The sequence below is a fragment of the Balaenoptera borealis genome (assembly GCF_965194805.1).
Source record: "Balaenoptera borealis genome assembly, chromosome: 6".
Taxonomy (NCBI): Eukaryota; Metazoa; Chordata; class Mammalia; order Artiodactyla; family Balaenopteridae; genus Balaenoptera; species Balaenoptera borealis.
Window position 1 is genome coordinate 67,923,311 of NC_138863.1, and position 18,953 is coordinate 67,942,263.

Genomic DNA, 18,953 nt, shown 5'->3' on the forward strand with positions numbered 1-18,953 from the left:
GTGAGAGAAGGCTAGAATGATCCATGTGGTAATGGATTAGAGTTAGAGACAACAGTATGAATTCATGTTTAATTTAATATAGATACAGATAGTTACACATAGAAATGTTTATAGATATTTGTATATACAAGACATAGTAGACACATTTATTCTCTTGCTCTGTTAACTGAGAAGGACCAGGAACAATGACACCTCAGTATCAATGAGTGCACCTACCACCCAGATCTTGGTTTCTAATACAAATCTCCAACATAAGGACCCTGGGATTTAAAAGAAATGGCTGATTCTAGGACTGGTCCAGAATATATGAAGAATGAGACTTGAGGAGATTATAGTGAAACAAAAAGTAAAGAAATTCTCTAAAACAACAGAAACACCAAAGTAACCACAATGATAGGTATATGGCCAAGGGATACAGGAACCAGCTGAAAGAGCACCCAAGAGGTAAATCTGATCCACTCTCAGCAAAAAAAATAAAGTAGTAATGGATTATAACTCACAGTATAAAATAAATATCCACAGTATAACATAAATATCCACAATATAAAATAAATATCCACAAGTCCATATTGATATAAATAAATGATTGAATAAATAAATAAATGGGGAATAGCCAAATCTCCTATGCAGAAGAATTCCAAATAATTTATGTAGTTACTCTGTCCTCAAGGAAGTAGAGCATAACTTCCTACTTTTTAAAGGTAGGTTGTACATAGTGACTTCATAGAATATGAAAGGGGAAAAGAAGAATAATTTTACAGTGGAGAAACCTGACAAACACTGCCTCAGCCGCGTAATCAAGATTAATATCAACAGCAATAAATCATGCTGATAGTGTGTACTCTTGATATGATGTTATGAAAACGGCACTTTACCTCTGTGGTCTTTCTTCCTCAAACACAAAACTCCAGTGTAATCATGAGGAGACGATCAGACAAATCCTAATTTAGGGATGTTCTGCAAAATACCTGACCAGTACTTTTCAAAATGTCGAGATCATCATAAACAAGGAGTCTGAGAAACTCTCACAGCTAGGAGGAACCTAAGAAGACATGACTTCTAAATGTAACGTAGTATCCAAGATGAGTTCCTGGAACAGAAAAGGACATTAGGCAAAATATAAGGATTTCTGAATAAATTATAGACTTTAGTTAATAATAATATATCAATATTTGCTCACTAATTGTAATCAATGTTGTCATACCAATGTACTATGTTAACAATAAGGGAAATATGGATTTGCATTGTATGGGAACTCTGTGTACTGTCTGAAATTTGTAACTCTTAAAACTGTTCTAAAATTACAAATTTATATATATATATAAAAAAATACAAAGACTTGCACTAGTAAATATTTGTGAGTTAATGGTTAGTGGCTGCCCAGATGACTGAGCTGCAAATATTCTGAGGCTCAATATGGAAGATCAGCAAACTGTCTCTACAGATTAAAACTCTGTTAATGTTTTGGTGAGGTGTGAGGTATCAGGAGGCAGCATTATATCGGGAGTGCCATGAATTCACATGATAATAAAATTCCCTCGATTCATACATGAAGTAGTTAAGGCACATAGGGGCTGTAGGTATATGGCATAGCAAAGCTAAGAGAATCCCCAACATTGGTCAGATATAGTACAGTTGAAAATTTTGATCTGGGTTGGACTCCTACTCCAACACCTACTGGATGAGTGACCTTGAGTAAGTGCCCTACAAGTGATGGTCATTATAATACGTTGATAGTGTACTGGGTACTGAGTTCTGCACACCCTTCTGAACACTTTATTATGTATTGACTCATTTTATGCATAAACACACACTTGTGCATGTACACACACACACACACAAACACAAAATTTATGAGGCCAGTCCTATTATTTTCCCTATTTTACGAAGAGGTCAAATAATTTGCTCTAGATCACCAAGTGGGCAAATGTCAGAGCCAGTACTCACAGTTTAGCAATCTGGGTCCAGTGTCTATGACCTTAAGCCATAAGAACAGAACTGTTTTGCAAGTCTGTATAAAATACAGCCTTTTGAGTTATTGGGATATTGAATGAGCTGATGAATATAAGATATTTGGTACAATGGCAATTAATAAATATTTTTTGCTCTTATCCTAAAGGAAGACAAAATAGCATTCTCATCAGTCTTTAACTGTTTGGCTAGAGTTGAAACCCTTGCCTCGTTTTTTCCAACAGCTTTGCTGAGATACAATTAACATATAACATTGTGTATGTTAAAGGGGTACAAATGTGTTATGATTTGTACATTTGTTAAAGGTTTACAAATGATTATCACCATAGTGTTAGCTCACATAGCCATCATGTCACAATAATTATCATTTCTTTTTCTGTGGTGAGAACATTTAAGATTTAATCTCTTAGCAACTTGCAAGTATATAGTACAGTATTGTTATCTGTTATCATAATGCTTTGCATTAGATCTCCAGAACTTGTTCATCTTCTAACTGGAAGTTTATACCCTGTGACCAACATCTCTTTGTTTCATCCCCAGCCCCTTGTAACCATCGTTCTACTCTGTTTCTATGAGTTTGACGGTCTGTAGATTACACATATAAGTGAAATAACATACAGTATTTGTCTTTCTGTGTCTGATTTATTTCACTTTAGCATAATGACCTCAAAGTCCACTGCCTCATACCTGTTAGAATGGCTGTCATCAAAAAAATCAAGAGATAAATGTTGGTGAGAATGTGAAGAAGGAGAACCCTTGTACACTATTGGTGGGAATTTAAATTGGTGCAGCCACTATGGAAAACAGTATGGAGGTTCTTCAAAAAGTTAAAAATAGAACTACCATATGATCCAGCAATTCCACTTCTGGGTATATATCCAAAGGAAACGAAAATAGGATATTGAAGAGGTATATGCACCCGCATGTTCAGTGTACCATTATTCACAATAGCCAAGATATGGAAACAACCTAAGTGTCAATGTGTGACTAGATAAAGAAGATGTGAGATATATACATATGTGTGTATGTGTGTATATATATATATGTATATTCACTGACATTTTATCTCTATGCTCTATACTTATCACCAAGTCTTAGAGAAGATGTCAGCCTGAAACTTTTATTATATGTAGTTTTAGCTTATTTTTAAGGATTTATATGTTGAACCACACTTTTAAAATTATTTTGATAATTGAGCACCAAACAATGCTATTTATAGGAAGATATTCTATGATAATATTTATTACAATAATTATGATAGTTTAAAAGTCTAATATTTATAGAATACTGACTATGTTGCAGGCATTGGATTAAACATTTGCATTTATTAAGATGCCTTTATTATCCCTCCCATTGTTTTTGAACTGAGAGGATCAGGGCACAGAGCGACCAAAAGAATGTGCCTAAATTCACACTGCTAATATTCCAGACAGCAACAACTTAAACCAATATCTGCTTAATCACGGACCATGCTCTTAACTGCTGTTCTACAGCAAAGTGAAATTTCCCCAGTATCCAGCCAAATTATAAATTATACATACAAGTTCTTGATTTAGGTCTTCTAGGTTCTCTGAAATTATTTCAAAGAGAGTTTGTTACTCTGCCTTCATTTCTTTTTCTTATTTGGGGATTCATTGCTCTAGATTACAAGACATATGTATGCCAGTATTTTTTGTAATATCACAAAATAAACAAAGGTACTTAAGCAGTCTCTATTTTATGACTAGTTTAGCCTTTCAGCGTTCAACACTACTATTTGCTTCTTTTAAAATAATTTACTTATCAATATATTATGAAACAAGAGCCTTTTTCATTGTCTTCGGTTGCAGTATTACGTAAAGTACTGCAGTAAGAAAGTAAACTCATGTTTACTTTCTGAAGCATTTTACTTAGAGTAGGAATACAAAACATTAGTGCAGGCTTTGTTAAATTTGCCACTTCTCTGATATATGAAAAGTACTTGAGTTGAGGACAGCATTTCAATGGTACTGAAAACCTCAGAGCCTCTTCAAGCAGATAAAGACTTCTTGTCATTCTCATCTGCATTAGACTAGCAAATTGAATCAGAACTCTTTGACAGTGTTCAATTTTCAGATTTTTTTTTCAAGACTACCTTTGCTTTCCCAGCTCGGGTATCTACATTTATGGGTCAAATTAATTTTTGTATATAAAAGGTATATATTTGCATTTATGCCTATGCCATTGTGAAGATGTATGCCTTTAATATACAGAATATATAATGTGTGTCTTTATGTTATTATTAGAACTAAAATGCTAATGAATAGTGTTGAGGGAGAAAACAAAAACACATTATGCGATGAAAACCAAATCAATTAGCTCTATGTACCAACTAAAAATAAAATCCTGTTTTAGAGGTATTTTTTGACACTTGCTTGAGAAATGTTTAATTTTTTACATTTTCTAAATTCATATTTGATTTTGAATTTTTTCCCTTCACATATAAAAACCTCCTTCATTGTGCCCCTTCAGTTAAAAATGTCATAATAATAGTCCAGGCTTATCATTTTTCCCCTTCTACTTTCCATTATTGCTAGCAGCACGACAACTCTCCTATCACCCAGGGTTACAACCTTGAGTCCATCTTTGATTATCTCTCTTTCTACCTTGCATCTAGGACCTTTCTATGTCCTGCCATTTCTTTTATAATGTTTGAAAAGCCAGTTTCTTCTTTTTTGGTTTCCACCACCAAGACCCCAATCTACTTTCTTTTATTTTCTTTTATTTCTGCTCCAACTATTGCAATCTTCCACATTCTTGCCTCCATATCTTTCTTCTTCCATCTCAACTACTAGATTGCTATGAAGTCCATGTATCTATTGGCACATCTGAACCAGAGGAAAGAAAATGGTTTAACTTCAAAATGAACATGTTGAAAAGCAGAAGGCACTGTTTGTTGAAGGTGCAAACGATCATCAACATTTCAAACAGTGCATCCCATGGAACTTTTAGTCTCTTGAGATATTACACACACACATACATACACACACACTCTCACATACATACACACAGTTTTGTGCTCAAATAATCTTGGGAAATGCTTCATACAATATATTCTTTTAAAGAGTCAAATTCACACCAGCTTAACTTGAAGTTATAAGAAGTCTTGTTGAAACATGCATCTTTTTTAGCATTTTAAAGACAATGTTTCTTAAATGTACCTGACCAGAGAGTCGCTCCTACAGTAATTTTTTTAAAGTATAATATGAAGAGCACATTTTGGGGAAAGTCATTTTATGCTATCACCTCCATCTATTTGCATTTCAGAGCTTTCTTTTAAAAAGGAAAACGAAGTCTGGGGTTGCCCTAATTTTAAAAGTGTAGAAATTCCAGCAAACTGCAACCACTATGCCAGAAACCAAAAGAAAGCTGTTGACGAAGAACAGCACTGTTCGTGGTTTATTTCACCTGGCGGGAGGATTTATGCAGATGATTTATACCATAAGTTGCTAATTTGGAAGCATTTTCACTGATGTCTTCCTGGAAATCATCCTCAGTTATGTTAAATCAAGAAACTGTATTTCCCATCTTCAGCTTCACTGTCAAATTCCCATACATCTTCCTGCAGTCCATATGAAGAAATGAAAACAATAAACAACAAAAAGGTTTTTAGATACCAAAAGCTTATTGTCATGTTATCTTTTAATGTAAATTCATGTCAGTCTGGGACAGTGTTTATTATGCACTCTACAGCTCACTGTTTGCTGTATGAGCTTAATGAATTTGCCACTGATAATCAGTGTAACACAAACTCTTTATGGAGCTTATTGTGTGGGAAGTGTAGCTCTCAGCCACATTATCTGACAAAAGTGTCTATATAAGCAGTCATCCTGAAGTGCTGATTCTGTTATTTGATTTGGGATTAAACAGTCTGTTGCAAGCCATCTGCTTTTCTATGCATGCGTCCTTGAGAGGTTAGATTTCTACAGACAGTGCCCCATAACTTTAACAGGTATTTGAAAGATCAGAATTAGCTTAGACATATGCCACTGAAATTGCTGGCCTTATCCTAGAGGACTGTCCAGACTTTGACACTGGAGCCTAAATCAGAAAAACAAGTTTACTTTTCTCACATTGTTGCTGATTCAGAATCCTGCTGCATTTGGCCAAGTGCTGTGAGACTCGAGATCACTTGCCTGACAAAGTTTTACAACAGTTCATGCTCCTGAGTATAGGAAAGTGTGCACTGGCTGCTCAAGCCATGTCTCCTGATGACTCACAAAGAACGCACTCTTCTGCCCTATGCCTGATTACTCTGCAGAAACTCCTGTGGTTTCTGCTATCTCAGCAACTTCTGGAAATACCCTACTGAAAACATGTATAGATAGTAAGTGCAATTCTCTGTCTTCCTATTTGAGATAGAAAATGGTTGGGGTTCAATTCCAGGTAACCCAATCAAATAAAAACCTTACTTCATTAATAATCTGACTATTTCAGAAGTGGATTTTATGTGAGCTTCTAGGCATAGAAAAAACTTTATTTTTCTTTGGATGTATGTCTGAATGTGTGAAGTGGATACTTGTGGAAGTTCCCAGATGTGTACCCCATTACTCTTTCTTTGGTTTGAGATCTGAACCCCATTCCTTATTTACTCCATTGAAATGTAAAAAAATAAATGCCAATCTGACAATTTCCCTGATTACAACTGAAGCTACTCAACTTTTGCACTTTGGCCATTTGAGTTACATCTTCAGTATACTACCTGTTCATGTACTTTGCTCATTTTTCCATTGGGGTGTTTGTCTGTTTCTTTTTGATTTGTAGGACATATATAGCCTATTATATATATTGCAATAATGTCTTTTTGTCTGTGACTTGGTTTTTAATGTGGCAATGGTGTTCTTTTTCACGCACAAGTATTTGATAGGTATTCTGATTGAAAATGTGCATTAAAAATACAACCAATTACATGTTGCTTAAAAGACAAAAAATTAAAATGTAAGGTTAAAGAAAGGTAGAAAGTAAAGTGTGGAAAAAGAGGTACTATATAAACACTAACCTAAGTTGTTGATGTAGCTATATTAATATCAAACAGAACAATCTTTAAGACAGGAAATATTACTAGAGATAAAAAGAAACATTTCATAATAATGAAAGGATCAATACAACACTGTGATATAATTTTTATATGAATGTACCTAACAATAAAGCCTCAAAATATATAAAAAATACATAGAGATAAAAGGAGAAAAAACAAATCCGTAGTTAGAGTAGGAGGATTTAACATGCTGCTGGGCTGGATTTCTTCAGGGACACTTCTACCTTCCCCTGTAGAGCATGGGTAGAAACACGATTTTTCTTATTCAGTTGAATAGAATTTTCCCTCTAGTTCTTCTTTTACAAATGGTATGTCCTTTTAGGGATCCTGGATTTATGCAGAAATCCCAATTCCTTTTGCCCTCCTGGCTGTGGCCCTGTCTTATCTCCATATGAGGATATTAAACCTCAATCCCGTAGTGTTTATTGGGTCTAATTAACCATTCCCTGTTCCTTTCTTCCATCTTTGAAGCAATAGCATTAATAGTTCACATTCTTATGATTCTGGATTTTACTTCCGGCATCTGAAAATTTCACTTTCAAGTTTTGTAAGCTCAGCTATCAATTACATTTTATTTTATCTATCCAACATTTCTATGTGCTGTAACAAGTGGATGATGGTTATTAGGCTTGCTTATCAAATACTGATTTTCCCTTTCAAAGCACAAAGTAGGATTATCTTGGCTGAATGCTCTGAGGTTGGGTGGAGTCAAGGGACATGTTCTCAACAGTGAATTCTGAGAAAATGTGATGCATGTTGTTTTTTGAGCCGAGCATTGAGTTGCTAGTGGGTGATCCCCTGGAGTTCTTTATTCTGTTGGGCACATCAGTTAGCTATGTTCAAGATGGCAGCAGCTCCGTCAGCCTGGATCTCTCATTAAATACAATGAGCAGAGATTACCTGATGACTTAAAAGGGACATGCAGCACAGTTAGGAAATATATCTTTGTTATTACAAATCACTAAAGTTTTGCCGTTTCTGTGTATTTGTTTGTTTGTTATCACAGCATAATTTAGCCTACCCGCTCTGTGGTAGGCAGAAAAATGGCTCCGCCAAAATGTCTACACCCTAGATAAACACTGGATTCTGTGAATGTATTAGGTTAAATAGTGGGGGGAAATTAAGTCGCAGATGGAATTAAGGTATTGATCAGCTGACCTTTAAATAGGGATATTATCCTGGTTTATGAGGGTACAGTGTAATTACAGGGGAACTTAAAAATGCAAGAAGGAAGCAATAAAGAAGATCAGAGAAAGAGATGTAATGACAGAAGCAAGGTCAGAGAGATGATATGCTGCTGGCTGTGAAGATGCAGGAAGAGGACCAAGAGCCAAGGAATGTGGGCAGCCTCTAAAACTGGAAAAAGCAAGTAAAAAAATTTCCCCCTAGAGCCTCCAGAAGGCATGCAGCTCTGGAAACGCCTTGATTTTAGCTCAGTGATAAAGTCTCAGTGGTGTCAGACTTGGAGCCTGCAGAACTGTAAGATAATAAATTTGTGCTGTTTTAAGCTATCACGTTTGTGGTAATTTATTATAGTGGCAATTGAAGACTAATACACTGAGCCATACACTTAATCATTTAGTATTGCCCTTAGACACGGGCAAGAGGGCCTAATCTTTAGAGGGATCAACATAGCATGGACACACACAAAAACTTTATTAAAGAACATTTGAGCAGCTCTGTCATTTGGAATTTGGATTCAGTCCTCACACAAAGCACCTATAACCCTAAATGACTTCACATTGACCACAAAATGGACATTGAATGCTAGAATTTCAGTTTTATTTAAAATATATTTAATTAATTTTTAGTAAATTTTCAAAATATTTAAAATTTCAGCTTTATGTATAATTTAGAAATGAAATTATGAAATAATCTTTTGGGCTTTTGTTTATACTTTAAATATTTTGTGTATTTAAGAAGAAAAATAATGATTTTTGAAAACATAAATAATAGTAATATTAATACTTCATAGTTTTTGACAAAAATAAATTTTGTACATTTTGAATATCTTTTTTTTTATAAATTTATTTATTTATTTATATTTATTTTTGGCTGTGTTGGGTCTTCGTTTCTGTGCGAGGGCTTTCTCCGGTTGCGGCGAGCGCAGGCCACTCTTCATCGCGGTGCGCGGGCCTCTCAACCGTCGCGGCCTCTCCCGTTGCGGCGCACAGGCTCCAGACGCGCAGGCTCAGTAGTTGTGGCTCACGGGCTTAGTCGCTCCGCGGCATGTGGGATCTTCCCGGACCAGGGCTCGAACCCGTGTCCCCTGCATTGGCAGGCAGATTCTTAACCACCGTGCCCAGGGAAGCCCTGAATATCATTTTATTTTTAACTCTTTAAATCATTACTGAGTGGAGGAATCTGGGTCCCAGTATTTTCAGACTACTGTACTTGAGGTAGAGCTTCTCCCCTACAAGTGAGGGCTGGATGGAGAAAGGGAGCCCTGGTCCTCTCAGCCATATCTGCCTGGAATAGAGCTTCTGTAATACAGGACTGAAAGGTATAAGAAACACAGACAGAGAGCCCCTCCTGGGGTAAAACTGTAGTTCTAGACTGGGAACCTGGCGGAGAGCAAGCTTCTATCTTCTTGGCCAAAACTTCCTGGAGTTGAAGAGCTTCCATACATAGCATTTGGGGTGGGAGTAAGGAAATGGGTCATGGCTCAAATGCCACAGATTCTAGATGTTCTTACTGAGACTTAATACATTTCCCTAAATGAATGTTTCTACATTACTATATGCCCTCAGGATGAATTTTCAGACTTTACATGATTGTTTGTTTGTATTGTTTTTTCACCAGGTAAAAAGGATGTGCTGAGCTCCTTATTCTGCCTTTCTGTAATCCTTTTGTGCATTAATTTTATACAGAGCATTATGCAAATTTTAAAGCATACCTTTGTTTTCTGAAGTGATTGTTTAATCAGTAACCTTTTTTGAACATTTAGAATATTCTTTTAGTTTGGTTTATTTTTTTCAAAGGTTTATTTCAAACATTTTCGTTTTTTAAAATATTTTATTTATTTATTTATTAATTTGGTTGCACCAGGTCTTAGTTGCAGCAGGCAGGCTCCTTAGTTGCAGCTCACCAGTTCCTTAGGTGTAACACGTGGGCTCCATACTTGTGGCACATGGGCTCCTTAGTTGCGGCATGTGAACTCTTAGTTGAGCATGCATGTGGGATCTAGTTCCCTGAACAGGAATCGAACCTGGGTCCCTTGCATTGGGAATGCGGAGTATTAACCACTGCGCCACCAAGGAAGTCCCTTAGTTTGGTTTATATAGAACTTTTTACGAGCACATTTTTTACATAACAGTGAGGGATTTCTCCAAGCATTTTTATATTATTTAAATTTAGTTTTTGTTTTTCAATCAACTTATTGCTATCTACTTATCTAATAAAATGCACTACTTCAATTGTAGTTTGTTTTGTTTTGACAAATTTATGCACTGACACAATCAAGATATGCAATATTTCCATCACTCCAAAAATCTCCCCTCTGTTCCTGTCCAGTCTAAATCATCTCCCACCAGGTTTCAATTGACCGTCTGTTTCCTATTGATATACATGAGAATAGTTTTTTTGAGTGTTTCATATAAATGGAACAATGTACTTTGTTAACATTTTTTTTCTTTCCAGATGATAAAATATCATTTTAGTATCATCTGGCTTGCATTGATTCAGGAAATACCCCAATTATAATTATTTTATTTATTGTCCTTTGTATAACATGTCTTTTTTCTCTGGATACTTTTATGATTTTCTCTTTATACCTGGTTGTCAGGTATAGTCACACCCTATGATCACTCACTAGTCTTCTGAAGATATTCTGGCTTTCTATATTTCAAGGCACCTAATGTACCCTAGGATATGTTTTTTTTCTTCTTGTTGTAGTTTTCTTTGGGCTCACTTTTTCTGAATTGATTAAGCCTCTTGTATATGTAGGTTTATTGTTCTCATCAAATTTGAAATTTTATGACTTCAAGTATTTTTCTACCACCCTCTTTCTGGAAGTCTAATTATACATATGATAGTATGTTTTATTTTTTTCTCACAACTTTTACTTTATTCACATTTTTTGGTCGTTTTTTTTAGCTTTCTTTTTTTTAAATAAATTTATTTATTTATTTATTTTTGGCTGCACTGGGTCCTCGTTGCTGCTCGCAGACTTTCTCTCGTTGAGGTGAGTGGGGGTTACTCTTCATTGTGGTGCGTGGGCTTCTCATTGGGGTGGCTTCTCTTGTTGCAGAGCATGGGCTCTAGGTGCGCGGGCTTCAGTAGTTGTGGCTAGCGGGCTATAGAGCACAGGCTCAGTAGTTGGGGCTCATGGGCTTAGTTGCTCCGCAGCATGTGGGACCTTCCCAGACCCGGGCTCGAACCCGTGTCCCCTTTCTATGCAGGATGTCCAGGGCATTTTGGAGATGGTTAAAAAGTTCGCTGCAGGGGCTTCCCTGGTGGTGCAGTGGTTGAGAGTCCGCCTGCCAATGCAGGGCACACGGGTTCGAACCCTGGTCTGGGAGGATCCCACATGCTGCGGAGCAACTAGGCCTGTGAGCCACAACTACTGAGCCTGCGCGTCTGGAGCCTGTGCTCCGCAACAGGAGAGGCCGTGATAATGAGAGGCCCGCGCACCGTGATGAAGAGTGGCCCCCACTTGCCACAACTAGAGAAAGCCCTCTCACGGAAACGAAGACCCAACATAGCCAAAGAAATAAATAAAAATAAATAAATTAAAAAAAAAAAAAAAAGTTCGCTGCAGAATACAGATTAAAATCTGTGTAGTAGTCACATAAGTCACTGCCTCCAATCGGCACCGTGATGACCTTCCAGTCCTCGTGGAAATTTTTCTATGGTCATCTTTCATCTTTTGTATCAGAGTCTGGACTTGGCTCGAAAGTTCCTTAGCCTTTGTTCCAGGAACAACCTGATTAAGGAAGGCATTTGTGTCATTGGTGTTGCCTGTGCCCACTGCACAGCCTGTGAGATTTCCATTAAACTTCCGAAGGATATTTGGTAAGGTGGTCACCTTCTCCAGGTAGCTGTCCCCTCCTTAACTATATGACAGCCCCCGGTACTGAGTAGTGACATCAGAAAGGTGTTTTCTTTTTGTGCTTCAGCCTATTTGATTTCTATTGCTATGACTTCCAGTTCCTGGGTCTATTCTTTTGCAGTATCTAATCTGCTGTTCATTCCACACAGTGAATCTTTCATTCATATATTTTATTTTTCAGCTCTAGAAATCCCTGTGCTTTTTTATATTTTCTGTATTCTCTCATGATGTTCATGATTTTCTTTAAAAATGTTGAACATCATTATAAGACTGTTTCTTTAACTACTGCCCCCGACCCCCCCTCCCCCAAGTTTTGGGTGAATACTTTACAGCTTCTTTGTGTATCTAGTAATTTTTAATTGGCTGTTGGGCATTTTGAGTAACCTTGTTGAGATACTTTAATGTGTATTTACTTTTGTTTTGGCACGTAGTTATAGTTACTTCACATTAGCTTGATTCTTTTGAGTCTTGTTTCTATGTTTCTTTAGAAGAGGTCTGGAATAGCCTTTATTCTAGGGAAATTTTAGTCCTATTACTGTGGTTTAACTCTCCTGAGGTTGCCAGTGAATGTCCTGAGTGTTTAAAAAGGTCTTTTCACTTTGGTTCATTGAAACTTTAAAGTCTTCCAGTTTTGTGTTAGCTCTAGGAATTATTCAGCTTGTAGCTCCAACTATTTCTAGAAGATCTTCTTTGTGAAACCTCGTGAACTCTCACCTTATGCGTGTACAAATTTAACCAAAGATTTATGAGGAACCCTATACAGATTTCTGGAGCTTTTCCTCTAAATAGCTTCCTCCTCTTCAGTACTCTTGCCTTGAATATTGCAACTTCTTCTGATTCCCCAAACACCAATCTGTCTTCTCAATTTCTTGAGATTGCTGTGTTCTGCTTGGGTTTCCCATACTGGCACCATGTCCTATGCAGAATGTTGGGATAATTGTAGAGATACCCTCATTTGTTTCTCTTTTTTTCAGGGATCACAGTCCTAAATTACCTCTCAACATTTCCAATGTTGAAAAATAGCTGGTTCACATATTTTGTCCAGTGGTAGGACAAATTTTGATTTTTTAAATTAGGTACCTTATAATATAGAAAGCCAGAATATCTTCAGGAAGACTAGTGAGTGATCATAGGGTGTGACTATAAAGAAGTGTTAGATGTAATATCTCTGCCATTTCATTGGTTTCACTAGGTTTCTATATGAGTAAGATACATAGAAGACCATGAATCAAAACAGTCTCATAGAATTTAGAAAACTCATTAAAAAGAACTCTTTCTAATTATCTGATAAACAATTACTATGTTCAGATACTGTACATTTCACAACTTTCATCTCATTTAATACTTTCAGCACTCTTTCAAAGAAGTTATAAATGGAACTTACAACTATAGAGGGAAACAAATAGATCACAACACTTTGGATAAGCAATTAGAAGAGACCAGTTCTTGTGATGATGATAGAGGTTTAGTGGATGTACTAATGAAGCTGCTTCAGATACCTTTTGGTAAACTTTGAGCTGTTGAATTGCATATGCTCTTCAGTAATTAAACAGTTAATTCCCTTAAGAGAAGTTTGAAGTAAAAACCCTGGGCTGAAAATTGACAAGGCATAACCAGTGTAATAACTGCAGGTCCAAAGTAGAAGGCAGATTTACTCTTATTCAAAGACCTGATAAAATTACCAGTCCTAACTCACACAATAAAAATGATAAAAACACACAACCTTCTTGGTCTGAGGGATTGTAGAAATATATTCTGATTCTCTAATTTTACAGGGGACACCTCTGAATCCCAGCAGAGTTAATGGCTTCTACAGGGCTGCCCAGCTAGCTCTTAGCTTAGCTGACAATAAAACCAGGACTTAGGACTTGCATCACTGTTTTGACTTTATCAACTGAGACAGATTCAATGAGATAAACACAGAAGATACATACTTAATTGACTGCATCTCAGATAAAACAACCAGGAAAACCAAACAAAACTGCTGCTTCACTGTCAAAGTTCTCTTTTAGCTTTGGGATTACATGAATTTCATGTATATTAACTAAAGAGCAACTGGTATACATCACATATCATTTAATTTCTGGGGAAAATAATATCCCAGAATATTATATAGATTTGGTTTAAGATTCATTTATATGTGGATGGTAATATTGCTTTGGGAAATGAGATTTTGTTTAGTTTTGAAAGGTGAGACTGATTTAAAGCTTGCATCTTTAAAGGGAAGAAAACAAGAGGATGCATTTCTAATGATGGTTCTTCTGAGAAGGGATAATGCAGTCTCTCTTTTCCTTGGAGGCCTAATACTGAAACTCAACACAAGAGTGGGAGGGGCATGTAGGGAACAGTTTGGATTAGAAACACAAATTTTAAGCATGATGATGCTAAATATAGTTTTTTTTAAAAGGAACTCCCTTTCTTTCCGACACTTGCTAAAGAAGCTCCAGCCTAATCTTATATTTTTATTGCCACAATCAGATTTCTCCAAGGAACCCTGATTACCCTTTATTGGAGAATAGGATTTAGAAACCAAGATCTGAGTTCTCATTGCTACTGGGATGTCACGGCTTCTAGGTCCTTTCAGTATACAGAGCTAGGAAAAATATACTGAATTATGGGTATACACATATCTATATGTATTTATGTGTCCAGCTATATCTATGTATTTTTAAATGTACATGAGTTTGTACTGATATCACTGACTAATCTAGAACCACAGATTTCAATCTAACATTACCTTCTGACTTATTTATCATGTCTTTCTCTGACAGTGAGAAACTTTGCTCACATTATGTACAATTTATTTACCTATTTGCTCAACCTTAGTACATATGTAAATTAGTTTCAAAATTGTTAACCCATACCTCTGTGAGGATCAGATTTACTAATTAGAGTGCAGTGTTTGTAAAGTTCTTTTTTTCTTCCTACTTATAGTTTTCAGTCAAATGCCAACTTTCCAAAAGTTACTTAATGTCCCTTTTTTTCTATCTTCTTCACTGAGGTTAATTCATAAATTGTAATACAGTTAGTTTCACTTGGTACAGTTTGTATTCTATCCTGAGATCCACCCAAAATTCTAGTTGATTTTATTTAAATTTGCATATGGTAAAGATTACAGTACTATAGGTTTTGACAAATGCATAGTCATGTGTTTTCCTATGCAGTACCACACAGAAAAGCCCATCACACTAAAAACTCCAATGTGAGGCCCCATTGTATTCAACACTTTCCCCACCCTTACCACCGGCAAACACTGATCTTTTTCCAGCTCTAACACTGTATCTTTTAAAAATAATATCATGTAAATGGAAGTATACAATATGTAAACTTTGGAGCTTGGCCTTATTTAGAATAACGTATTGAAGATTTCATCTGTGTTGTTGCAAGAATCAGTAGCTTGCTCCTTTTTCTTAAATTGCTGAGTAGTATTATATATATAATACAGTTTGTTTAGCCAGTCACCTACTGAAGGACTGTTATGTTATGTTCAGTGACTTAGTCTTTTCAGGCCTCTATAACAAAATACCGCAGACTGGGTGGCTTATAACAATAAAGAATTATTTTTTATAGTTCTGGAGGCTGGAAGTCTGTGATGAGGGAGTTAACATGGTTGGATGAGGGCTTTCTTCCAGGTCACAGACATTTCCTTGTATGCTCACATGGTGGAAGGGGTGAATGTTCTCTCTGGGGCCTCTTCTATAAGGGTACCAGTCCTATTCATGAGAATTCTACTCTCATGACCTAATTATCTTCAAAGGTCCCACCTCTTAATACCATTTCAATGGGCTTCAGGATTTCAAAATATGGATTTTTTTGGGCGGGTGGGCCTGGGACACAAACTTTCAGACCATAGCTTCAAGTTGTTGGTGATTATTTATAAAGTTGCTATAAACATTCATTTAGGATTTTTGTTTGAACCTAAGTTTTCCATTCACTTGGGTAAATATCCAGGAATGTGGACAGTATGGAGCTGGGCCATATGTTAGTGTATGTTTAACTTTATGAAAAATGGCCAAACTATCTTCTAAAGTGGCTGTACCATATGGCATTCCTACATGAATGCAAGTTCCTATTTTTCTGCATCCTTGCCAAGGTTTAATATTGTTTGTTTGCCTTTCTAATAGGTATCTCATGGTTTTAGTTTGCATTTTTCAAATGGCAAATGATACTGAACATTTTTTTTCTTCTATTTATTTCCTATCCATGTATCTTTGGCAAATACTTGTTCAAATCTTTTTTGGTGAAGTACTAGCTTTATTGAAATGTAATTCATAAAGAAAAAAATCCACTTATTTAAGATGCACAATTTAGTGTTTTTTGGTATATCTCCAGAATTTTGAAACTATCTACCAATTTTAGAACATTGTCATAATGCCAAAAAGAAACCCCATACCCTTTAGCAGTCACCCCTCACCCCATTTCTCCTAAACTTCCCAGAGCTAGACAACCTCTAACCTACTTTTTGTCTTTATACATTTGCCTATTCTGGACGTTTCATATGAATGAAATCATGTAATACGTAGTCTTTTGTGACTGGCTTCTTTGACTCAGTGTAATGCTTTCAAGGTTTATCTGTGTTGTAGCTCATATCAGTAATTCATTCTTTTTACTGTCAAATAACATTCCATTATGTTGATTTACATTTCCCAGAGGGCAAATGATGTTGAGCATCTTTTCAAGTCCTCATTGGCCATTTACATATCTTCTTTGGATAAATGTCTATTCAGATCCTTTGTGCATTTTTAACATTGGGCTATTTGTCTTTTTATTATTGAGTTGTAAAGATTCTTGATTTATTACATATATAAGTCCCTTATCAAATACATGATTTGCAAATATTTTCTCCTATTCTGTAAGTTGTCTTTTCACTTTCTTGATGATGTCTTTGGAGCAAAAACGTTTTAAATTTTGATGAATTCCAATTTATTTTTTTTTTCACTTTGGTTGCTTGTCCTTTTGGTATCATATTTCAGAAACCATTGCCCACTCCAAGATCATGATAATTTAGGCCTATGCTTACTACTAAATATTTTGTAGTTTTACATTTATGTCTACAAGCCATTTTATTTTTGTCTATAATATGAGGTAGGGATCCAGAGTCATTCTTTTGCACTGGGCCAGACTACTTTAGTGCTGTCTATTTTTCTCACGTTATGAAGCCTCTAATGTCACTCCTTAGGTATGTACACATTCACACTGGGTTGACAGTGGTTTCAGCAGGGCTCTCTTCAACTATTTCTTTCCCTAATCATTCAGTGGAAACTTGCCTTTGTTAGTATTATACCCAGCTCCAGAAATAGGATCAACTTTTGTATTCTTGTATACTGAGATCTTGCTGAGACCTAACACCACCCTGCTAAATGTACTCATTAGTTCTAGGAACATTTTTTGATAGCTTTTTCTTGGATTTTCTATGAGATTTCTAGATTATGTGATTGGTGACATTGGTAGATATGAAGTAAAGGAAAAAAGTTTTTGTTTTTAAATCAAAGGAATAAAAATTTAGGGGCTTATTGGATATGAGGTGCCCTTTGGGACACTCATGTAGACATTTTCACTGTACATTGAAGATCCTGGTCTAGGAACTCTTTAAAGACATCTGATTTAGAGATAGCAATTTGAGGATTCTTCAGTAGATGGTTGCTAACTAAAGTCATGGACATGAATGAGGTCAATCCAGAGTGTAAAAAGACAGAAGACCAGAAGGAAAGATTTCTGAGGAGAGTAGCAGTAATTTGCTCTCATTTTGTCATTTTACATCTATAAGCAGTTGTTTACATAACTGCGTAAACTTTGAAGACGGTCAGTGGAACAGAATTACTCCCTATCGTCTTCTAGTATCTGCCCCTGGTAATAAGAAGGTGTGCAGAAAAGAGCACAGCAGGCCTGAGACTGCTATCCTTAGAAAGGCCTGCTTGTGAGATTAGCCCGGCTGGTCCCTGGGAACTTGGATTTGGGAGAGTTTCCACCATTTCCTGACAAGGATATCTCATTGTACCTAAACTGTTTGTACAAACAATGTAGTTTATGCTGACTACCTGCTTTCCTTCTGGGAATCTGGAATTTTTGCAGATGCTAGGTAGAGGGCACCTACATGACCAAAGCCCAACAAAAACCCTGGGCACTGATTCTCTAATGAGCTTCCTTGGCAGACGATATTTCATGCACGTTGTCACAACTTACATTAAAGAGGAATTCAGTGCATCCTGTGTGATTCCAGTGGGACAGGTCTCTTGAAAGCTTGCTCCTGGTTTCCTCTGGACTTTGTTTCATGAGCCTTTCCCATTGCTCATGTGCTTTTCATCTTTTGATGTAATAAATCATAGCCATGAATACAGCTATATAGTAAGTCCTGTGAGTCTTTCCAGTGAGTCATGAACCTGTGGGGGTGAGGCTTAGGGGCTCCTGACAAAGAAAGCTTTTATCATTTAATTACCATTACTTTGTACATGCTATATATTTTTTTCCTTCAGTGGCTTTTAGAATTTTCTCTTTATAGTTGAGTTCTGCAGTTTTGTTGTAATGTGTCTGCATATGATTTTCTTCTTACTTGATCTTACCACTTGATGCACCTTTTCAATTAGAGAGCTCATGGCTTTTCCTGGCTAGTTATTTCTCTACCAATATTTTTTAAAATGTTGCCTCTCTACCATGCCATTACATGGATTCTGGAACTTCTGTGCCATTTCCATGTTTCTTATTTCTATCTCATATTTTAATATCTCTTTATCTGTGTGAACTGTATTCTGAAAAATTTCCTCAGTTTTTTCTGCTAATTTGCTAATTCTTCATTCAAAATTGTGTCTCATCTACTAATTGCCCACATCTATCAAACTTTTTATGTAAGTAGCTATGATTTTATTTACTAAAACTCTT